Source organism: Lissotriton helveticus, chromosome 8 (assembly GCF_964261635.1).
Source record: "Lissotriton helveticus chromosome 8, aLisHel1.1, whole genome shotgun sequence".
Classification (NCBI taxonomy): Eukaryota; Metazoa; Chordata; class Amphibia; order Caudata; family Salamandridae; genus Lissotriton; species Lissotriton helveticus.
Window position 1 is genome coordinate 1,213,891,761 of NC_136069.1, and position 25,594 is coordinate 1,213,917,354.

At 43.9% G+C, this 25,594-nt stretch overlaps 1 protein-coding gene across 1 annotated transcript in view; it reads left to right on the forward strand.

Moving 5' to 3' along the window:
- LOC144773872 (lysozyme g-like) overlaps positions 1–25,594 on the forward strand; it is a 930,039-nt gene that overhangs the window by 709,233 nt on the left and 195,212 nt on the right. The gene's annotated exons all lie outside the window — the stretch shown is intronic.

Genomic DNA, 25,594 nt, shown 5'->3' on the forward strand with positions numbered 1-25,594 from the left:
CTTGAAGCTGGTCTAAAGGTCGTCGGATCATTGCTCATAATATTTAATCCTTGTTCTTCAGCTACTGCAGCCGCCTGACTTGTGTTCTCTGTCATCAATGCATCCGATTCTATCCTTGCTGAATTTTCTTGCATTTGGTATACGTCCAACATTAGATTCATATCATCTACTCTCAGTTCGTTATTTTCAGTTATCTCAGGGGAAGTTCTTTCTGCGGTTGGAACATTGATGTTATTAATAAAATGTTTTTTCAATTTAAATGTGCGAACAAATTTAAAAGTGTCTATTCTTGTTTTTACATAGTCAAAATCCTCCTCCGGGCAGAATGATAAACCCAACTTCAAAATGTTCTCTTCTTGTTCTGTCAGATTAATGTTGGTTGGATTCACAATAGTAGTTTTATCTTCCTCTATTGTTTCTTCTTATTCTTCGAGTTCACGCCTACGTTGGCGTAATTTTGCCCCTTTCTTCCTCTTGCATCTTTGCCTCTTCCCCTTTGAGGTTTGGCGTATTGGATAAATTGTCTGGGTCTGAGTTTGAATCTCCGCTCTTGTTCTGAAAAACGCGTCCAGCAGCCGTTTTGTAAATAAATTTACATTTTTGCAAGACATGGTGTCATCTCCCTGTACCTGCGTATAGGTTTTTGAAAAAAAAATATATATATATATATATATATATATATATTCCTGCTCCACACGCACCAGATACCGAGTCACTCTCACGACGGGTGCTGTCACGCGTTAGTGCAGACGCGCAATATCTTTTGCTCCAGTTTTTCCCCGTTACAGGGACACAAATGACAGCACTCACGGGATGCTTCCAGTAAGCAGTATGCTTTAATTAAACAACAAAAACAGACGCGTTTCGGTGATTCCCTTCCTCTGTGTCAACCCGTGCATTGCAACGGGGCGTCATTTGTAATTCTTATTCATGGAAACAAAGACAGGACTAATGCGACCCTCAAAATTACGGGCGCCATCTTGGAACATTGTTTTGTTTGTCCAACAGTATTTCCACAATATTGATTTAACACAATCTTAGTGTTCAAAACATTTTCAGAAAATCCATATCGGTATGTCTAATCTTGCCGTGGATCGGCAGTGGCAACCATCCGGTTGCCCTATATTCCTGTTACAATAGTTTCCTATCTGGTGTGCGAATTACATAATTAAACAAATTACTCAAACAGCAACCAACAAACAATCAAATGCTGATATAACATTACATTATAACCCTGAATTTTTCAATGCAGCTACGGTGCAGCTAAACACTGCTGGAAGATCAAAACCATAACTGGTAGGCCATACAGATTCTACCATAATACATTTTTTCCACATATCATATCATTGCATCCTCATCTGATCATATACCCAGATGTACTGACAGCTCCTCTCCCCCATTAAGGCCTTCCGGGCTCTTGGTCTGAAGGTCTACTATATATCTAGACTCAAGCCTGCGGAGTTTAAGCAGTCTATCCCCTCCTCTCGCATTTTCTGGTACACAGTCAAGACAGAAATATTGCAGCAGATTCCTGTCACTCTTGTGCTTCATGTAAAAGTGGCGAGCCACTGGATAGGTGAAATCCCTGTTTGCGATAGCACGCATGTGCTCCAAAACCCTCAGTTTTATACAATTAATGGTGCTACCCACATATCTCATCCCACAGGGACATTTCAAGCAATAGACTGCGAAGGTGGTTTGGCAAGACATGAACTTCTTAATCTTCTTGCCATGTTCGAGACCCTTAACCTCGTAGGACAGAGTGCGTTTGCTTGAAGAGCAGGCTTTGCACCTTCCACATGGAAAGAACCCCTTGGCATCACGGAGTGTCCCTTGTTTCTTTTTTATCACTGGATCTAAGTGACTGTGGATTAGATTGTCCCTCAACGACCGTGCCCTCCTGAAGGTAATCAGAGGATTGGGTGGAACATCTTTGCCAATGATATGATCTGCTCTTAAGATGTTCCAATGTTTCTTCACCATACCCCTGAACCAATTCGCATCCTGTGAGAAGGTGGTTATAATGCGAAATCTACCATCATCGATCTTTTTATCCTTTTTCTTAAAAAGATCAACTCTCGGGATGTTGGATACTTTCCGAAGAGTACTGGTGAGTAATTTCTCATCATAGCCCCGTATCAGGAACCTGTTGAGGCTCTCTTTGGCCGCCTCATCAAAATCTGCTTGTATGGAGCAGTTTCTTTTCAGCCGGAGGAACTCTCCGTAGGGAATGCTGTTTATTAATCTGGGAGAATGGCTGCTGGATGCGTGCAATGTGCTGTTGCCCGCTGTTGGTTTTCTATAAAGGCAACATGTCACTTTACCATCCTGGATTTTGACTTGAAGATCTAAATAGTTGGCTGACACCCTGCTGACCTGACCCGTGAATCTCAGGTTGTTCTCATTAAGATTTAGATGTTGAATGAACTGTTCCCCTTCCTGTACTGTACCATCCCACACTATAAACAGATCATGTGGAGAAGCGTGGCTCAGTGGTTAGGGTGGCAGACCCGGAAGCTGAGATCGGCCATGGACCAGGGTTCGATTCCTTGCCTCGGCGGGTCTCGGGCTCAAAAAATTCCACGGACTCGACAATTCTCGCTCCGGTGCCTACTCGACTCACGGGGTCACACTCTGCGACTCTGGGCAATAGCTTGCTTAATCTCCACTACGGCCCCTCGCGGCGGGATGCCTGGCTTTCACCTTGTGGATACCCTGCCGGGGTATCTCACAGGGGAATACCAGGACGGGTTCCCTAAGCAAGCGCCTTGATGCCTTCGGGTGATACGTGCGCTATATAAGTCGCAATACATTTACATCATCAATGTATCTGTACCACGAAATTGCTTTCGCGGTCCATGTGCTGTTTTCTGTCGCCCAGGCTACCTGCTCCTCCCACCAACCCACGAATAAATTCGCGTAGCTGGGGGCGAAGCAGGAGCCCATGGCAGTACCAGAGATTTGTCTGTACAGTTCTCCCTGGAAAGTGAAGATGTTATTATGCAGACAATATTCTGTCAATTCCAGCAGCATTAGATTGTGAGCAGCAAACTTTAGTTGTCTTTTCTTTAAAAAGTGTTCTACTGCAAACAACCCCTGAGTGTGGTCAATACAGGTATATAGACTTGTTATGTCTAATGTAATCAGGCAGTAGGTAGGTTGCCATTCCAGTTTTTCCAAGTGTTCAATGAAATCTGTGGAATCCCTTATATAAGATTTCAAACTCAAAACTGCTTCAAATAAAAAATGATCCAAATAGCGGGAAAGATTTTCAGTGAGACTGCCTATCGATGAGACAATTGGTCTCCCAGGAGGCTGCTTGAGGTCCTTATGTACCTTAGGAAGGTAATAAAATGTTGGCAAAATGGGACTAGTTGTTCTTAAAAACAAAAGTTCCTCCAGATCAATCATCGATTTGTCATGCCATTTGTTCAACAATCTAATCCACAGTCACTTAGATCCAGTGATAAAAAAGAAACAAGGGACACTCCGTGATGCCAAGGGGTTCTTTCCATGTGGAAGGTGCAAAGCCTGCTCTGCAAGCAAACGCACTCTGTCCTACGAGGTTAAGGGTCTCGAACATGGCAAGAAGATTAAGAAGTTCATGTCTTGCCAAACCACCTTCGCAGTCTATTGCTTGAAATGTCCCTGTGGGATGAGATATGTGGGTAGCACCATTAATTGTGTAAAACTGAAGGTTTTGGAGCACATGCGTGCTATCGCAAACAGGGATTTCACCTATCCAGTGGCTCGCCACTTTTACATGAAGCACAAGAGTGACAGGAATCTGCTGCAATATTTCTGTCTTGACTGTGTACCAGAAAATGCGAGAGGAGGGGATAGACTGCTTAAACTCCGCAGGCTTGAGTCTAGATATATAGTAGACCTTCAGACCAAGAGCCCGGAAGGCCTTAATGGGGGAGAGGAGCTGTCAGTACATCTGGGTATATAATCGGATGAGGATGCAATGATATGATATGTGGAAAAAATTTAATTTGGTAGAATCTGTATGGCCTACCAGTTATGGTTTTGATCTTCCAGCAGTGTTTAGCTGCACCGTAGCTGCATTGAAAAATTCAGGGTTATAATGTAATGTTATATCAGCATTTGATTGTTTGTTGGTTGCTGTTTGAGTAATTTGTTTAATTATGTAATTCGCACACCAGATAGGAAACTATTGTAACAGGAATATAGGGCAACCGGATGGTTGCCACTGCCGATCCACGGCAAGATTAGACATACCGATATGGATTTTCTGAAAATGTTTTGAACACTAAGATTGTGTTAAATCAATATTGTGGAAATACTGTTGGACAAACAAAACAATGTTCCAAGATGGCGCCCGTAATTTTGAGGGTCGCATTAGTCCTGTTTTTGTTTCCATGAATAAGAATTACAAATGACGCCCCGTTGCAATGCACGGGTTGACACAGAGGAAGGGAATCACCGAAACGCGTCTGTTTTTGTTGTTTAATTAAAGCATACTGCTTACTGGAAGCATCCCGTGAGTGCTGTCGTTTGTGTCCCTGTAACGGGGAAAAACTGGAGCAAAATATATATATATTCACTGAAAAAACATAGATTTCAGGCCTGATAGGAATTAGCATTTAAAAAACCTTAGAAATGTCATCAGTGATGTCATCAGTGATGTAATTTGATATGTCATCAGTGATGTCACTGACCACGTCATGAATGGTGTAATCTGTGACATCATCAGCAGTGGATTGCGGGCGCATGAGATGTAGTTAGTACAACTAACTATATCGGAGGAATTTCAATGGTTTTGTATGAGTGAAATGTCCAGCTAACTATAACACCCCTAAACCTACGTTTTTTTCAGTGAATTTCTAAGGTTTTTTTAGAGTCAATCATTTTTATTATGCGGGAAGGCATCTTGATACACAGCCCAGCTGCCTACATCAACTCGCCGGCAGAACGTATACGCATATCAATAACACAGCGTCTGGGCCTACACCCCGGAGGGCGACCCTGCGTAAAAGAAGAAGCTCTGCCGCCCCACCTGAGCCATAACCACCGCTTTTATAGAGAAATAACCATGGAAAGCAAAACAGAAAAACCAAAACCCCCCTGACCCACCACCCTCCAGTGGCAACCCGCCACCCATTCCCACCCTGCTCAGCATCAGCTTCTACCTACACTCACCACCCTCCAGGGTGCACCAACTCTATCCAATAGCGGGCTGACAGCAATCAATCGGCAGATGTAGCCCCCGCAGGTTCCAGAGGGATGAGCTGTAAGATTTGTAAGTATTTCGGACATGTCACCTCTCGAAGGTCCTTGGACAGGAGCTGAAGGAACGGGCCCCAGAGCTTAGCATATTCTGAGCCTTTCCCGTCCTTGCCTAATGAGAGTTGCTACATGGCTAGGGTATGCCAAAGCCGCTGGATCCAGTCTCAGGGGTCAGGCACCGCGGGGAGCCCCATTGTGCTAAGAGCACCTGCCTCGCAGCTAACAAAGCCAATACAATCTGTCTGCCCCTCAGCGAACGCAAGGGAAAGAACTTAGGGTGGGGAAGCCCCAACAGCACATGCTAAGGCATCCTTGGGAATGTAATCTGAAATGCATCATCTAGCTCATCTAAAATCATCTTCCAGTAATGCTCCAGTTTCGGGCAACGCCACAGCAAGTGCACCCGTGTCCCTGAGAGCCGGCACCCCCGCCAGCAGAGGCCTGACTTTGTGACATCCCAAGCTTTGACGCGCGCCGGTGTATAGTACCAGTACTCTGCTACCTTATAGGCCGACTCGGTCCCTGCGGTATTAGAGGTCGTATGTTGCGCACGATAGAAAACATGCTCCCACTCTTTTCTCGTCAGGGTGCGCCCCAGCTCTGTTTCCCAGCAAATTTGTGCTTTTATACGTTGCTTCCGTGGGTGGCGTATTATCATTGCATACAGCTCCGAAATGAGCCTCCGGTCATCCTTCTTACAGACCAACCATTTTTCAAAGACTGTCAGCGGCCGCGACATAAGGGCCACGTTGGCTGGTTGGGTCACTCAATGCGCCACCTGTGCATGATGAAATGCATCTGCTCTGGGCAGCTGGAAGTATTCTGCACACAACCTAGGAAACGGTATCAAACCCTCCGGATCAAAGAGAGAGCCTACTCTCTTATAGCCCTCCTCTCGCCAGCGCTGGAAGATTGGGTACGCACATCTCGGCGGGAAGTCCGGGTTATCCACAATAGGGGTCATTGGAGAGGGAAAGGTGGTCCACCCCTTACACTGTGCCAGCTGGTCCCACGCCTTTAGAGTTGGGGAAGTCACTGGGGAGGAATACAAACCCCAAGCCCTACGCCTGCGTGGCAGCCACAACTCCCGCCATATATTACATCCCGCCACCTTCTGGTCCATAAAGTTCCAGTGTTTACTAGACAGTGGTCTATTCCACTCTACGATATATCTAAGGCAAGACGCTTGAAAATACGCCGTCAATAGGGGGAAGCCAAGCCTGCCTGCCGCTATTGGGTAGTAGCGACAATTTGTAAGGTTTTTTAAATGCTAATTCCTAACTATATCAGGCCTGAAACCTATGTTTTTTTCAGCAAATTTCAATGGTTTTTTAAATGCTAATTCCTAACTATATCAGGCCTGAAACCTATGGTTTTTTCAGTGAATTTCGAAGGTTTTGTAAATGAAAATTGTTTAATTTATTGTTATATTTTTTTAATACTTATTTACTACATGTTTTAAACTATCTATTATTTGATATTTTATTTTTTAAATTACATTGTAATTACAGGATACATTCCATTACAAAATATACTTTCTCAGAAAGAATTACTTTAGTTTAAATACTTTGCAAATAGGCAATAGACTTTTAAGTACAGTAGTTACAGTTGTTGCAATGGGCAACACATTTTCAAACACAATGCAACATTGACCTTAATGCGTTTTTCTAGTTAAATGCAATTAGTTACTTTATGGATTACTTTTCTAACCACAGGACTGGATCCTAGATTCAGTTATTGGACATCTCCTGTAAATGGTTGAGTAAAAGTGTTTTAGTTACAGTAGTGATTTTTAAAGAATAATATTGTATTTTAAAAGTTGACACTTAGAAATGTTTTCACATAGAATCACCAATGTTATCCTATGGGAGGAAACTCACTTAGCAGGTAAGTAGTGTTATCATTACTTTTTCTTACTCAGTGGTGGATCTTGGATCCACCACTGGTGCATCTCCTGTAAACATGTGACAGAATGCGTTAAAGTCATACAGGCGATTTTTAAGGAATATTTTTAGTTTGTGAAAATAGACACTTAGAAACTTTTCTAATGAAAACCAGACAATGGATTCCTATGGAAGGAAATACAAGTTACTGGTAAGTACGGTTAGAATTACTTTTCAGGGTCAATGCTGGGCTAAAAGATGCAGCACTGGGTTCTCTCCTGATAACAGGTGAGTAAATCGGAATTCGTAGTTCGGATGATTTTAAGTGAATATTTTAAAGTTCCAAAACTCCACACGTAGAAGAATTTCCAAGTGAAACCAGTCAATGTTAGCCTATGGATTGAAATTCAAGTTACTGTAAGTATGGTTAGAATTACTTTTCAGGATCAGTAGTAGGCTGAAAGATGCAGCACTGAGGTCTCTCCTGATAACAGGTGAGTAAATCGGAATTCGTAGTTCAGCTGATTTTAGAGGAAGTTTTTTAAAGTTCCAAAACTTCACACTTAAAAGAATTTCCAAGTGAAACCAGTCAATGTTAGCCTATGGAAGGAAATTCAAGTTACTGTAAGTATGGTTAGAATTACTTTTCAGGATCAGTAGTGGGCTGAAAGATGCAGCACTGAGGTCTCTCCTGATAACAGGTGAGTAAATCGGAATTCGTAGTTCGGCTGATGTTAGATGAATATTTTAAAGTTCCAAAACTCCACACTTCGAAGAATTTCCAAGTGAAACCAGTCAATGTTAGCCTATGGAAGGAAATGCAAGTTACTGTAAGTACGGTTAGAATTACCTTTCAGGATCAGTAGTGGGCTGAAAGATGCAGCACTGAGGTCTCTCCTGATAACAGGTGAGTAAATTGGAATTCGTAGTTCAGCTGATTTTAGAGGAATATTTTTACGTTTCACAAATAGACACTTAGAAGAATTTCCAAGTGAAACCAGTCAATGTTTTTTGGTGAAAATCACACAATAGATTCCTATGGAAGGAAATACAAGTTATTGGTAAGTACGCTTAGATTTACTTTTCAGGGTCCGTACTGGGCTCAAAGATGCAGCTGAGTAAATCGGAATTCGTAATTCGGCTGATTTTAGAGGAATATTTTACTCAGTAGTGAAGGAAGGGTGTGGGGCCTGAGGTGACATGTGTGCAAACACGCCCTGTGGTGCGTTTTAAGTTGGGGAATTAATTCCTCTTCCATCCTGAGGTCCCGTGTGGGCCAACTAGCCCACCAGGTACCTCCAGTATGCGCCATGGAGCTGCGTTGCAGAGAGGTGTTCAGAGGCCACGCCCCCTTTTTACAACACTCTGCAACACAGATCCGTGGCGCTTACTGGAGGTACCTGGTGGGCTAGTTGGCCCCTAGGGGACCTCTGGATTGAAGAGGAATTAATTCCCCAACTTAAAACGGGCCACAGGGCATGTTTGCACATAAATCACCCAGATTTGAACACAGAGTTCAGTAGAAACTCTGCCAACCACCAGCACAACAGAGTTTACCTGCACTCTCACACCTAGACTTCATCCCCCAAAAGTAGTGTGCCAAGAGGCACATTTGAAGAGTAGTTGAGAAAGGGAGCAGGGCTTCGAGGAGGCCTAAGAAATCCCACTGTGTGGGACTAAATGCCAGAAGGGCGCTAGAATGTGCATTGCATATTAATTGAGAAAGCAGGTGTGGCCTTTGATGAGGTCTGAGTCCTCTAGCTGTTGGGGACGTATTTATGGCAATGATAGGGGTTCTAGTACCCAGTGAACCTCAGCAGCCTTCATGAATATTGCAGCTGTTTCATGTTCAAAGGTATAGATTAAAGTTCATAATTGTACTTTTACATTTTCTATGATACAGCTATAGCCCGGTGAATGAAAATAACTTTTTGGATTAAGTCCCTGGAAAACATGCCAACTTGAATCTTGTACATGTTCCATTTTAAAATATCAGGGACACTAATGTGTGAGCAACAGATTGTACTTGGGGTGACTTTTTAAAAAAAAACATTTTTACTGGTTTGCAGCATCAGCTGTCATAAATTAATAGCAGAGCTTGTAACATCACACATTGATACATGCTGTTTGTTTTTCTTTAGTTAATATTGAAACATACAACCAAAATAGTCTCCCTTTTTCTTATAACCATCCTTCCTCCCTCAAGAGGTGAAAGATCCAGAATTTATCCAGTAATTAAAGCAGTAGTATAAGTGGGCAAGGCATAGCTGAGTGCACGTGTGACACGTGTCGCTCATACAGTTACACATTTTGGCATTTTATCCCATTGTCTGGTCTTATTTCATCTTACATCTTCTTTATCGGCTACATATCAAAAAAATATTTGATACCCCTCTTTTTCTTCGGTTCTTGGGTGCGCTCTGTTGGGTAGGTGTGTTACCCTGAGTCTTAAAATCTGTATCATCCATCTCGACGCTCTTAAATCCTCTTGCAACCATTCATCGGATCTCACCTGTTTCATTCTAGCCTCCTCAACCATAGCCCATTTCATTATTTCTCGTAACCATTTCTTGAACAGCCGCGGGATGGATTTAACCATCTAATAGCTCTGTGGCATTTCACAAGTACCAGGCCCAGGGTAAAAAATGTACGACTACGGGGCAGATTTATGTTAACTGGCGCATCCCCAGGGATGCGCCAGTTAATGTGCGCCACAGTGCGCCACTGCGCCACTGCTCCGCCACCGATGGTGCAAGAAAGGGAAGATGCGTGACGCATCTTTCGGCATCTTTCGGCGTACGGGCGGCGCACTGCAGGAGTCATGTCGCAAGTGCGACATGACTCCTGCAATGCACAGGGGCCACCCCTACAATGCATGGTGCGTCACCCTTACGCCTGCTATAAGCAGGCGTAAGGAATTGACGTAGAAAGTGACTGAGTGAAATCTCATAGATTTCACTCAGCCACTTTTAGGAGGCGCTCCTGCGCAGGAACGCCCCCCACCTTCGCAGGAACGCCTCCTTATGGCGCAGGGCTTTCCAACGTGATGCATCTCCTAGATGCGTCACGTTGTAAATAGGGCGCATTGTTTGCGCCGCCGTTGCGTCAAATTAAGTGAAGCAATTGCGGCGCAAAGAGGCGCAAGTGCCTCATAAATCTGCCCCTACGTTTTTAAAAAAATGGTGCAGGCAATAGTCCCAATATTACTTCCTTTGGGTAACAGTGCAACTGCTAGTGTGAGTTTTAAAACATTTTTTTATACAGTTTTATATAGCGCAAACTAGACCTGAGACATCGGGTATCAGACCGCTTAACATGAGCACCAGTTTTGTTACAGATGGACACATTTATTTTTGTTAGGCAAGGAGAGATTAGGTTATTTGCCCGGAATCACAGGATGTTTCGTGTCGTTGCTGGGGCTCAAACCCGGTTCCCTAGCTTCGAGGTTGACCGCTCTAGCTATAAGGCTACGTCCAGTATTTCCTGCCAGTATGCCCTAATATACGTACATTCCCAAACTACATGGTAGAAGTCTGCTTCGGGGTTTCTACAGCATGGGAATTCATCTGATCTGGTGGGGTAGATATTGTGTAGTGTTTTGGGGGTAAGATATAGTTAATGGACAGAGCTAAATTGGATTAGCTTAAATCGGGCATTCGAGCTTACTATACGTGTTTCTTCATGTACTTTTGCCATTCACGCTGCGTGATATCTACTCCTAGTCTCTCCTCTCATCTAGAGTGTGCTTTTGGAGTAATCACTGGGGCATCGTCTCTTAAGGCTCTGTATAGGTGAGTTTATAAGTTTCCGTCCCCCTGTAATATCTAATAGTTTGCATGTTGTAGCTAGCATTTTACTACAGTGCAGATACTGACCTGTACCTAATGCGAAGGAGTCAATGGCATCCTCCTTAGTTATGTATTGGCCACCTATGTAAAGATCTCCCAGAACTTCACAGTCACCAGATTTCCATTTGGACAGAGACATGGGGGCATATTACCAAGCAATAGCGATAATTATCGCTATTGCTTGGTTAGAGACAAAGGGGCGTATTATCAAGGGGGTTTATCTCCGCTTTTTTGGCTTTAAAAGCCAAGAAAGCGGAGATAAAATTATCTCCCTATTACCTAGCTGTCGCTAACACCAGTTAGCGACAGATAGTAGGAGATAGCGACCATCTTGGGCCCCACTTTGCATGTCAGTGATATTTATCACTAATGACATGCAAAGTGGGCGTGCCAAGATGTTAGGGACTGGAAACAGTCGCTAACATAGCTATCTCCTATTACCAACTTTTGGAGATATTCGCGCTAAGCGCGAATATCTCCAAAAGCTAACACCTGCCCTGAGCAGTTCTTAGCCATGTTATCCAATGGGAGGTGGATAACATGGCTAAGAGCATTAGCTCGGTAATGCATGAATATCGCTGACTTTTCAGCGATATTCATGCATTGCGGCCGTTTTTTATCGCATTTGCGATAAACCTTGGTAATACCAAGGTTTATCTGCGATAAAAATCGCCGCAGCTCAGCGGTAAAATTTTGGGGCATATTACCAAGCAATAGCGATAATATGCCCCAAAATTTTACCGCTGAGCTGCGGCGATTTTTATCGCAGATAAACCGTGGTATTACCAAGGTTTATCGCAAATGCGATAAAAAACGGCCGCAATGCATGAATATCGCTGAAAAGTCAGCGATATTCATGCATTACCGAGCTAATGCTCTTAGCCATGTTATCCACCTCCCATTGGATAACATGGCTAAGAACTGCTCAGGGCAGGTGTTAGCTTTTGGAGATATTCGCGCTTAGCGCGAATATCTCCAAAAGTTGGTAATAGGCGATAGCTATGTTAGCGACTGTTTCCAGTCCCTAACATCTTGGCACGCCCACTTTGCATGTCATTAGTGATAAATATCACTGACATGCAAAGTGGGGCCCAAGATGGTCGCTATCTCCTACTATCTGTCGCTAACTGGTGTTAGCGACAGCTAGGTAATAGGGAGATAATTTTATCTCCGCTTTCTTGGCTTTTAAAGCCAAAAAAGCGGAGATAAACCCCCTTGATAATACGCCCCATAGTATTTTCAATATCCTTGAAGGGTTCAAGTATCCAAATGGGCATATCCCGTGTATACGGGGCCTTACGAAGGACTGCTGTGATCATTCTCTCCCATATACGGCCAATTAATGTAATCAAGTATGGGTATCTATTAGGAACCTGCGATCCCAGTATTAAGAGTTCAGGTAAGCTTATTTGTTCCTCGGAAGTCCCCAGTAGCCTTTTTCCCACTTAACCTCTGAGTCAAACCAGTGAACTGCATATTGCAGGTTAGCCGCCAGATAGTAAACTTCTAAATAAGTTCCATGCCCCCTGTGTCCAATGGGCCTCATTTATGAAAAGTGACACAACGCTGCGTGAAAACAGCGATGCGTCACTTTTCACTGCGCACTCCTTGCGACACCAATGATGCGTCATATTTACAGTATGAGGCATCATGTCGCAAAGAGTTACAGATACGTCAGTATTTCTGACGTATCTGTAGGCGCAAAAGTGACGCATTGCTGGAGTGTGTCACAAAAGTGACACAACTCCAGCAATATGTCCTTTCACATGGGGCAAGCTCCATGTGAAAGGGCCTGCGTCAGTCTTACGCCTGCTGTGAGGCATAAGAAATTGACGCATTTGCGTCCTAGAAGTGGCGCAGTGAAATCTCATAGATTTCACTGCGTCACTTCCATGACCTTTCTTGCGTCAAAACGCCCCCCTTGCATACATTATACCTGGCGCAGGTATATTGTGGCGAGGGGGTTTACAAAGTGACGCATCTACCTAGATGAGTCACTTAGTAAATATGGCGCAACAAGGCGCATTTTTTACGCCACTGGTGCGTCACAAAAAGTGGCGCACCAGCAGCGTAAAAGTGACGCAAAGCCTCATAAATGAGGCCCCATGTTTTTTGTAGCATCTTTAAACTGATTTGCTTCCGTTTAGTGGACCACAATAAATCTACTCTAAGTCTATCCAACCTGTGGAAATATAGTCTGGGAATGTCATACATGGTGTTTTGCATTACATACAAACAGCGAGGCAGGAGTACCATTTTAATCAAGGCAGTCCTACCCATTACCGTCAGAGGGAGGTCTTTCCAGGATTGGACTGAGGCATACACTCCAATCAGGATCCTGCCCAGGTTTAGGTCCAAAAAAAGTTGTTGATCTGATGCCAGTTTTATACCCAAATAGTAGGTCCCTTACCGACACCAAGGGAGGAAGAGTTGTGGTCGGGATGAGGGATCTAGAGCCGCTAGTGTTCCGAGTGGCATTATTTGTGATTTTTGGGCGTTCACTGATAGGCCAGAGGCCGCTGTAAATTCCAAGAGCGTTTTCTGCAGCACTGGGATCACTGTATCAGGTTCTCGCAGGTAAACCAAGATATCATCATCGTAGGGTCAGACCACATGAGTTGAACCTCCCACCACAATTCCCCAGTGATTTACTATATTTTGAATTCATGTCGCTAATGGTTTCAACGCGAAAAGCAATGGGGATAGGGGGCATCCCTGTCTGGTGCCTTTTCAGAGCGGGAAAGAATCTGATAAATGGCCACCCATACAAAATAGGTCTGTTGGAGCAGAGTACAGATTTTTCACCCACTTTATATATTTGGGCCCAAACCCTAGCTTTTCCATCAGTTGCCAAAAGTAGTCCAACCTCACTGAATCAAAGGCTTGTTTTATGTGGTAGTCAGACAAAATATCGAAATCAAAATATCGATATACAATAATATCGATGTTTTAATATCGATGGTATAGTATATCGATGTGCCATAATATCGACAGACAGAATATCGAGATTAAGGTATGTATGTTAGTAATATCGAAATTTTGTTGTTTAGTGTTATGTATTTTATTATGTTGTTTATATGTTTGCTAAATATGTTTAGAAATGTATGTTTGAAAATTAGTAATTATGTTAACATTTTGCGTTTTAGTATTAGAGCGGGTTGTGGGTTTATAGGGGAATAGGGTGGGAAGTAATTTAATAATAATTAAATAATTAATATATATTTTTAAATATTTTAATTGAAACTAATTAGTTAATTACATTAATTAGATTTAATGTGGTAATATATTTAATTTAGTGTTATTGTTAATTAATAATTAATTGGTAATTAATTAATATTAATTAGTTAATTAAATTAATTAGATTTAATGTGCTAAGATATATAATTTATTGTTATTGTTAATTAAAAATTAATTGGTAATTAATTAATGTTAATTAGTTAATTACATTATTAGATTTATTGTGCTAATATATTTAATTTAGTGTTATTGTTAATTAATAATTAATTTGTAATGAAATAATATTAAGTAGTAAATTAAATTAATTAGAGTTGTGTTAATATTTTTAATTTATTAATTTTTGATATTGTTATTTAATAATTAATTGGTAATTAATACTTATTAAGTGATTAAATGATTTCATTTATTTATGTGTAGTGGGTTGTGTGTTTATAGGGAAACAACCATTACAATGCAACTTTTACAACGCACTACCATTACAATGAAACTTTTACAACGCAAAAACTATTACAACGCATGCATTTACAACGCATGTTTTTACAACGCAGATACCTTTACAATGCATACCATTACAACGTAAGTATTGGTAAGTATATATTTATATTTAAAATGTTATAGTTTTGGGTTTTTGGGTCAAGGGGTATTTTTAGGGTTCAGGGTCAGTTTTTAGTTTTTGGGTAAAGGGGTATTTTTAGGGTTCAGGGTCAGTTTTTAGTTTTTGGGTAAAGGGGTATTTTTAGGGTTCAGGGTCAGTTTTTAGTTTTTGGGTAAAGGGGTATTTTTAGGGCACAGGGTCAGTTTTTAGTTTTTGGGTAAAGGGGTATTTTTAGGGCTCAGGGTCAGTTTTGGGTTTTTGGGTAAAGGGGTATTTTTAGGGTTCAGGGTCAGTTTTTAGTTTTTGGGTAAAGGGGTATTTTTAGGGTTCAGGGTCAGTTTTTAGTTTTTGGGTAAAGGGGTATTTTTAGGGTTCAGGGTCAGTTTTTAGTTTTTGGGTAAAGGGGTATTTTTAGGGTTCAGGGTCAGTTTTTAGTTTTTGGGTAAAGGGGTATTTTTAGGGCACAGGGTCAGTTTTTAGTTTTTGGGTAAAGGGGTATTTTTAGGGTTCAGGGTCAGTTTTGGGTTTTTGGGTAAAGGGGTATTTTTAGGGTTCAGGGTCAGTTTTTAGTTTTTGGGTAAAGGGGTATTTTTAGGGTTCATGGTCAGTGTTTAGTTTTTGGGTAAAGGGGTATTTTTAGGGTTCAGGGTCAGTTTTTAGTTTTTTGGTAAAGGGGTATTTTTAGGGTTCAGGGTCATTTTTGGGTTTTTGGGGTACAGGGGTACAGTGTAAAAATTAAAGTAAAATAAATTTAAATTAAATTAATTAAATTAAATTAAATTAAATTAAATTATATTATATTAATTTTAATTAATTTACATAAAAAAATTATTATATACTTACCAATACTTACGTTGTAATGGTATGCGTTGTAAAAGTATCTGCGTTGTAAAAACATGCGTTAATATTTGTAAAATTATATGTATTTTTAAATTAATTTTAAATTATTATTAATACATTTAAAAAAACGATATTTTTAATTTCGATATTTTTGTACAACGATATTATTTTTTCGATATTTTTGTACTTACCATTATGTAGATATAACTTCGATATTTTTGATTTCGATATTTTTGTGTTGATATTTTTGTATGTAGATATTCTGTCTGTCGATATTATGTCATACATTCGTTTTATGTCACGGAAAGCAAGCATATGTGGGCTAGATTGAATTTCGGGTGCCTGCAGGATATGAAAGAGTCTATGAACATTAGATGTTGTGCTCCTTTTAGGGATAAGTTTGGACTGGTCTTCTTGTATAAGTGTAGGTTAAAATGGGAGAAGTCAATGGGCCAACAGTCATTTTTTACATTGACATTGAGCATTGAAAGGCAAGATTGGATATTACCCGTCTATAAGTTTATCTGGCTTTGGTATTAACACTATCAGTGCTTCCCGCATTGTGGCCGGGTTAGGGGCGACCTATTAATATTTAAAAGCAGGGATTTCCACAAGTCAAAAAGGGTAATTTTGAATGGTTTGACAGCAGATTTTAGGCTGCTGTAGTCAGTCTGGACATGGTAGGCCTGATGCCATTTTTTATAGGCAAAATGTATTGATTGTGTAGGAGATTAGGATCTGCTTCTTATAGTAACCCCCACTTTTTGCTGATGTTTCACTGTTTATTACTTAGTCTGGCTGGGATCCTGCTATACAGGACCCCAGCCAGCTGCTTTCTCCTGTAAATCAATTGCATGTACTTTAGGGACACTCCAGATTGGATTCTGGGGTCCCCTTATAAGTCCCTGGTATATGGTATAATACATACCCAGGGCATAGGTACCCGGAAGGCCTCCCAGGGGCTGCAGCATGTGATGTTACTAGAAGGCTGGTCTGTAATAATAAATTGTTTGACACAAAATCACACTTTTTCCTGAATTACAGTTGTTGCAAGTTTTAAATGAAAATTTGGTCTCCCTTATTTTGATAAAATTACTTTTAGAAGGTGTTAATATTGGCGTATTTATTGCATGTACCAAATTACTGGTAAATAGCACACTTGGTTTGATAAGCATGAACATTTTACCAAAGTAGCGATTGGCCTACATTTTTGTAGCGCAATTTATTAGAAAGTTTGTAGTTATTGATTTTAAAGTTACTTTACTTTTTAGGAAAACAAAACTTTTTTTAATATTAATCAATTACTTTTTGTTGTACTGTAGAAATGTATCTGCTAAACCAGTATTTTCCAAACTGTGGGAGCTGCTTTTTGATGGGTCATGAAAGTTCAAGCAATGCATAAAGATGCCTTAAAATTATTCTGTATTTATCTTGTCAAATGTTGTGTGCTTCAAAGACAGAGGTTAGATGTCAGGCTATGTGTTCTGACAGATTACTGCTTATTGTTTTAACATGGTGTGTACAACCCCCTCTCACTTTGCAGTAAGAGAAAGGAAAGGAAAATAAATGATGTGACAGTCTTGCTGGGGTACAGAGAGTGAATGGAAAGGCTGTAGAATGCAATTTGTTGTAGTACAAAACCTAATGTTAAATACCTGTAAATGAACTGTACACATTCAGTAGTTATGAAAGCACACATGAAGCACGCTTTTTAAAGTCTGTTTTATTATGCATATTGTCTTATAACAGTGTTTGAACTATTACAGCTGTCTCTTCGGGGATATTTGGGTATCTGGTTCAGATCACAGACTAAACCACAAGCCTCCCCCAGCACCCATTCTGTTTTTCGTCCCTGAGTTTACCCTTCTATGCCTCGTCCATCCATGGTGACTCCATTGTACCTGCTGGCACCCGGGATTACAACGGCCCCCACAACGCTAAGGATGCCTGGCCTCCACCTTGGGGGTGCCCAGGAGTGGACACCTCACAGGGAAAGCCAGGATGGGTTCCACAGCGGTATTCGTACAAGCGCCTTGAGACCCTTGCGGGTGAGTAGTGCGCTATACAAGTATCAATTTACGCCGCAGATCAGCCATTCTCCACCTTTCGCCAAAGTCCCAAAACCTTGGTGACTTTGTGGGCTTCCTCTAGCTTTGTATTAGTTCTTCAGCTTGCTGACACCAGTCCATATTGTCTACCCACTGTCTTGCTGTCGGCACCTCAGCCCTCCCAAGCAACGTACCACATGACTGGGAACCACCAGTGCCATATTGCACAGGAGGAGGGTGTACTGATTGAGGGTTAAGTCTCCGCATATGCTTAGCATCATTAGAGGGGAGGTACTTATATTGGACTCACCCATCACCAGTGATTTTGAGATTTATCCTCTCCTAGACGTGAGGGATACTCAGGCAGTCCCTGACTATGTTCATTAGCGTAACATGTTAACACATCTCAAACATCTATCTGTAGGTATTCTCCCCATGGCAACAGCCGGGTCCTGTTATAGTAGGATCTGTGGAACAATTTCAGCGGGATCAGTGGGAAGCTGGCACAGATTGCGACCTTACTGGGATACCTGCAGGTAACCCACCAGTCTTAGCCATACAGACTGCCGAGATTCTGCTCCCATTTCTCTTTCAGAGCCTTTAAAGGGGGTTGACTGTTGATAAGCAATGTGTGGTGTAAATGTGGGTCACTACATTCCAAGGCCTATCACATTCAACAAAATTTCTCGAAGCTGGAGGTATTGTAAGAACTGGCTACCAGCCAGCTGATATTGATTTTGCAAGGCTGCAAAGGACATTAACCCCCCTTCGGCCCATTTATCCCCTAGTTTGGGGATAATTAGCATGCCACATTTCCAGTGGCCTTCTATCTGTCGCAGTCCCTCTGATGCTGCTGTGTCCCACAGTAGTGTTTAAAAAAGGGATCTTGCATAGTATTCGGATTTTCTTCCATGTCCTAATCGCCATTATGGTTGGGATTGGGATGGTTGCAGCCTGTTCTCTGTGTGTAGGTACTTTAGATAACCTATGGATCTATTCCCCTTCTCTTCGCCATTAGGGATGGTTTGCGTCAGCCTGCAAATGCCCGGCTGTTAACTATCAGCAATTGCATTGCACAGTAATAGAGGTGCAGGTTCGGGAGAGCAATACCACCCTGGTGCTTTTTCCAAGTCATAGTGGATAGAGCTATCTTCACCGTCCCTCCACACCACAACAACAACCTAACTTCAGCCTAATCCATCCTCTGTGAATAGGCGGTCTGCTTCAAAATGTGAATTCTGCAACTTCTATTGAAGAACTTTGCATGGTATATCTTTTCATAGAGTGCCTCTCTCCCAATCAGCGATAAGGGAACCCTGCACCATTGCCCCACGTCCTGTTTAAATTCTACCAGTATCGCTCCAGATTGTGTTCATGGAACAACTTTGGATCAGTGGTAAACATACATTTCCTAGTGCTTAAAGCAATTCTCCTCCTATATGAAGGGCACTGCCGTCCCTCCTTAGCTGCCAGTCCGTAATTGGGTATGCTATGCATTTTGTTGTAAATGTAAATTGATACTTGTATAGCGCACTACTCACCCGCAAGGGTCTCAAGGCGCTTGTACAAATACCGCTGTGGAACCCATCCTGGCTTTCCCTGTGAGGTGTCCACTCCTGGGCACCCCCAAGGTGGAGGCCAGGCATCCATAGCGTTGTGGGGGCCATTGTGGAGATTAAGCAAGCTATTGCCCAGAGTTGCAGAGTGGGACTCCATGATTGGAATAGGCAACGAGGCGAGAATTATCAGGTCCGTGGAATTTTTAGCCCAAGACCTGCCGAGGCGGGGAATTGAACCCTGGTCCCGGGCTAGACCTCTGCATCAGGGTCTGCTGCTCTAACCATTAAGCCACACTTCTCCACATTCTCAGTTTATGTGAATGCCCGCAAAGTGTCCAAAAACCTTGAACTTCTCAACAGTTCTCGGAATGGATGTCAGCGGCTACGCCAGGTAAAACAAGATGTTCTCAGCATACAGCAAGATTATATCGAAGTCCCTCCGTAGTCTTCAGAGTAGAGCGTCACAGCAAAACTAATTAGCCAGTGGATCCATCAATAAGGCAAAAAGCAGGGGGGATAAAGGGCTTATCTGATTGTAGCCCCTCCCTACTTTATACGCACAACGTACTGTTGACCCAAACCCAGTCCGTTGTTCTGGTATAGAAACCGAATCCTGGCAAAAAAGGAGAGGCTAAAGCGCAGCCAACTGAGCAGTTCCAAGAGATATTGCCACTCTAGGGAGTCAAATGCTTTCTTAACATCTAACGCCAGAAGCACGGTGGAGTCCTGCAGTCGTTCTCCCCATGCCAGACAACCCAATAAACACAGCTGGTTGGGCCCTGTGGACCTGTATGAACCTGTATAACAGACTGGTCGGATACGATCAAATCATCAATCACTTGCAGTAGGTGGTTTGCCAAGATATTGGCCGGTACTTTTGTTTCAATATTTGAGTGATCGTGGCCTATAAGAGGTGCGATCTACCTTCAGTTTTCAAGGTTTATGAATTCGGATAATGGTCGCATGCCAGAGATTGCTGAAGTACTGGGTTTTTCGGAACCCGGTGGTGTCAGGGTACACCCTAAGACTTCGGATTCTTCCTGATTAGACCACAGAAACTCAGAGTCTTCTAGGTGAAGTCAAAGATCGAATTTATTGGCTGCAACCAAGTAACAGGCGTCCTAGAAGTACAACACGATGTATATTCTCAGGAGACTGCTCAATCTTACAAAGCCAGCCTTCTCTTTTTATACAAAATATTGCGCTTTAGGCAAACATTCTTCGCATTTCAGTTGACCATTCACATGTTTTCACTACAAAGAAAAAGCAGAGTCATGATGACAAGCCCATATTTCAGTTTGTTCAGCCCACAATAAATTATCCGGCAAGGCCCAGTAGTTTCATCAGATATCGACGGACCCCCAATAAAAACGGGCACCTCCTCCTCGTAAAGCAAGTCGTAGAGAAAGAAACAGGGACAGGTGTGAGCAAGATTAGGCAGGGTGTGTGTGCGATGAAAAGGTTTATGGTAGGCTGTGCCTTGATGCTATCTCGCTCGGCCACTGGGAAAGGAACTGGCGGGGCAGGCTCGGCCTGGGGCAATGGTTCCAGCTTGCCCAGGTCGCAGAGAAGTCAACTAAGGTGTACGTGTCCTTTGGAATCATGTTTGGCCTGAATCATTGGCCTATGTGAGGGCAACTCACAAAATGGCTGCCGTACACAAAATGGAAGCCGAGGGTTCAGGACGCAAATTACGATTTCGAGGTGAAATCGTCACTCGAATATGACGAAAATGCTTGTGCATAGTGTACTAGCCATTTTCGGTCTTCTGATATCAAAATCGTCTTGATACGACGATGTTTATAACACGAGTCCAAAATTTTAAGTACTACATTGCATGGGAGCATTTCCTCAGCTCTTGATTCATACAACATAGTACAAATTAGCTTCACCCGCCATGTCTTCACACATTTAAAGAACTCCGGAGAGAAACCTACAGGGCGTGGGGACTTCCTACTCTTAAACTGGATATGGGCCTCTGCTATCACTCCCTCCTACAGTTCCTCATCTAAACTTTTCCTGGTATTCCTCCCCAGCGGGTGATCGGGATGTTATTTATAAAGTTCTCTAAATCTCCCTGTGTTTAGTCCACTGTACAGGATGTGTACAACTCCACAGGAATTGAGCTAAATATGAGAAATATTCCCTCCAGGTCCACACAAGTGCCATCTTCAGCATGTTGCACTCCTCTGTTTTTGTGCCAGCCAGATGCACATTTACCATTCTTTATTTCGGACTTGTATAATCTACTCTGTTGTGCTCTATAGAGTGTCCTATCCCTGTTATATTGAATGCTTTTATATTCCTCCTGACTGAACTAAAGGCAGTACCTGCCGCAAACTCATCATCAGTGGAAAGTTGTCTGAAATCACCCGAGGCACTGGTACTAGGAAGTAGTCCAGACTGGAGAGTGATTGGGATGAATTTGGCGCAAAGGAGAACTGGTGGGTCTCTGGTTGTTTGGCATGCCATACATTAATCTGCCACATTGCTTCCGTAAAGGACCGCAGCTGCACATCTTGTAGCCTTAACCTGCTTTTCACAATGCTATCCAGCTCCCCTTGCAGGGTGACCATTTTCTCCGCTCCCACTATCAAGAGAAAATCAGGAAGTTCAGCTATCCAGTCACCCAATTCTTCCAACCTTACTCACTGCACACCCGGGGAAGGTACCAAGAGGCCATTACCATTTCATGTACACCTCACCGCCACCTGGACCCAAAGGGGACCTCCACGCCTGCATCATCTGAAATGACAGGTATCTACAAACTAATGTTCCCTCAAACCCTCTGTGAAGCCTACATGTACCAGTGTTTCAAATCTATCCCTCCCCTGAAAGATACAGTTGTTGCCCAACAAGTGGATCTCCTGTAAAAGAACCAAATCCGGGGACTGGCGTGTCAGGTACCTTGTTATCATCCCGCGGTTCACCTTATTACCCAGGCCCTTCACATTCTAAGAGAGTAGCTTCATGGACAGTCCGCTCCCCCCCCCCTTACTGCTTGTGCACCCCTCGACCTCTAGCGAGCACACTTGATATCCAAAGCACTTTCTGATGAAGATAAACTAGGGTAAAAGACAGGCAAATAATGCCACTGTTGAGGAGGAGGAGCTTCGCGGACATCCAAGATGGTCGCGTGAGCACAGGGCTCCCCGGATCCGGGCCACCCCTCACGATTATCCTGGCAATATCCTGATTTCGAGGACGGGCTTTTGTTCGCATATCCTCGCTGGTCACTGACCACTTCGAAAAATTGAATTCAGACGCCGGGGTCCACTTTTACGTCGTCTTTACTTTTTGAGGCCCACCCCGAGGCGGACCGGGGTCTCGGTTGCAGAGCAGGCCGTGGAGTAGTTGATCAACACCGGCTGCAAGGGTCCCCTTCAGGCCGACCCCTTCTGACTTTCGGTTTCGATTCTGCTCCAGGCTCTAAGTGGCGGGGGAGCTGCTTTTCACCATCATCTGCTGGCCCGCTGTTTTCCTTTCTGCATGGTATTGGCCCAGCTGCCTGTCTCCAACCCGGCTCTTTGGTGCCTGAATTGTTCGGTACTGGTCTTGCTGGTTATCTGGACCCTTTGTGCCCGGCCATTTTCACCAGGTCGCAGGGACCCCTTTGGGGTCCCTTTTCCAAAATGGCCACCGGCTAGCCTCTCGAGAAGCGCAAGACCAAAGCACCTCTTCATGGCGGCCAGAATCAGACCAACATCATGGATCACTATTCGCAGGTCAAGGGGTCGCCCGGCGCTGCTGGCCGTGTTTCTGATGCCGGTAAGACCCTCTTTCCAGCGTCCACGGATCCATCTTTGCAGGACGTCATGGGAGCCATAGCCAGCATGCAGGCCTCAATGGGACAGCAGTACGAGGCTTTGGCTTCTAAGATTGACACGGTGGCCATCGATATCACGCTAATTAGAGCGGATCTCTCGAAGACCAACGAAAGGGTCGAGTCACTGGGCTTGAAGACCTCTAGTCTAACGATGGATGTTACGGAAGTCCAGACTGCGGTCAGCAATCTACGATCCTCGCATGACCAAATGGCTCGTCGTCTCGAGGACTATGAAAATAGGGCCCGCCGCAACAATGTGCGCCTTATTGGTGTCCCGGAGAATTCTGAGAGTATGGGGGTTGACCTCCTGGTTGAGGACCTGATCGCTAACCACCTGTCTCCCGCTGGACTTAGCAAGTTCTTCGCTGTTGAACGTGCTCATCATATTCCCGGCGGGCAGGCTAAGCCGGGTGTCCCTCCGAGACCTATCATTGCCAGGTTGTTCCATTTTCGAGACCGGGATGCGGTTCTACAGGCTTCGCGGGACAAAGGCCCAGTAAACTTTTAAAACACTTCCGTTTCCTTTTATCCTGACTTTTCGCCTCTCGTACAGAAGCAAAGACTTGGTTTTCAGGGGGTTAAGAGGCGACTGCGAGACTTGGGTCTTAAGTACTCCTTATTGTTCCCGACCAGACTGCGGATTGAATATCGGGAACGAGTTTTCTTTTTTGACCGCCCTGAAGGTGTTGGTGACTGGCTTGACTCCCTGCCTACGAGACATGCACATACTGGGCACCCTGGAGGCGCTGACGGAGGTGTGGCTGAATGAGGACTTTGCCTATGGATCCGGGCGCCTGAACTTTCTTGCTGTATCAGCTGAGTTTGGACTTGGGTCCTCGTGGGCCTAGCTCTGCCCGGGGGTGGCGGGGGGTGAATGGGGACTCTACCTCCTCCTGGGTTCTTAGCGTAGCTTAGTTTAGTTATGGGGCGACAGGCACACTGCAAGTTGGGGTGGCTTCTTAGTCTTGCGCAGGGTTGCAGGGTGGGGGGAGTAACATGGTTAAGTTGGGGGGCGGAGGGGGGGTGTTTGTGTGTTTTTGTTCATTCACGAGGCAACGTACTGTCTTCACTATCCGTGTTGATTGGGGTGATCTCTGTGGGTTCTGCTCTTTCTACTTTTCAGGGATGGGGGGCGGCGAGTTGAGAATTTTATCCTGGAATGTCAATGGTCTAGGGGACAGGATAAAGCGGAGTATTGTTTTGCGATTCCTTAAGCGTTATTCCCCCGATATTGTCCTCCTACAGGAGACACACTTAATAGGCAACGCTTGTCAGGCGCTCAATAGACGAGGCTACCGCCTAGTGGCCCACTCGGGGTTTACCTCTGGGTCTAGGGGGGCTGGTATTCTTATTCGGTCCTCTCTCCCTTTCGCAGTAGACGAAGTTAAACTTGACGACAGGGGGCGCTATGCTGTGCTCACTGGTAGGTGGGAGGGGAAGACCTTGTCCGTACTTTCTGTTTATGTTCCACCGGGCCTGCAGACCTTAACCTATGCTGACCTCTGTAAAGTCCTACTGGATCTTCCCGAGGGACTTCTGATCTTGGGTGGGGATCTTAATTCGGTTGTCTCCGGCACCCTTGATCGTCATCCTCCCAGAGACCTACCCAGGGCGCAAGGATGGCTGAGTGATCTGTTGGAGACCTTCGGTCTGGTTGATGTCTGGAGGATGCTACACCCTGCACAGTTGCAGTACACCTTCCACTCTGGGGCACATGGCAGTCTTTCTAGACTGGACTATATTTTAATGCCAGCGGTCCAGTCTTCCTCTGTCAGGGAAATTCGTCAGCTCCCTAGAGGACTCTTGGACCACTCCCCCCTGTGGCTTCGGTATGAGGTGGGGGTGGGTGATGAGGGTAGAGTAGCTCCCATTAACCCGTGGTACTTTCAGAATCCCAAGACCCGCTCGAGCCTCGTTAAAGCCATCGAGAATTACTTTGATGATAATGTGGGGTCTGTTTCCTCTGCTGTTTCATTGTGGGAGGCGTTTAAAACTGTTGTGCGGGGTCAGTCATTATCTCTTATTATTGCCGCTAAAAAAGCTGCCACTGCGGAGGTTGTGCGCTTGGAGTCCGAGATCGCTGATTTGGAGGAAGACCTCCGACTTGATGTAACCGGCGCCAGGCTGCACTCCCTTGCTTTGAAACAGGCGAATTATAAGGCTCTTGTTACGGATACGGCAAAAGTGATGTATAGGGAGCAGCAGGGACGATTGTATGATGTGGGTGACAAGGCGGGTAAATTGCTGGCATGGTTGGATAAGAAGGAGAGGGTGAATTGTGTGGTCCCTGTGATTGAGAGGCTTGATGGTGAGTGTGTCACTGACCCTGTTGGGATCGTTCAGTGCTTTGCGGCTCACTTTGAGACTGTGTACACCTCCGTTTGTGACAGGGATGAGGAGGATTCACATTTGCTGTTGCGTGATATCGCTTTGCCTCGCCTCTCTGACGTTGACAGAGACCTCATGGATGCTCCGCTTGCAGTAGATGAAATTGCAGTAGCTATCCGC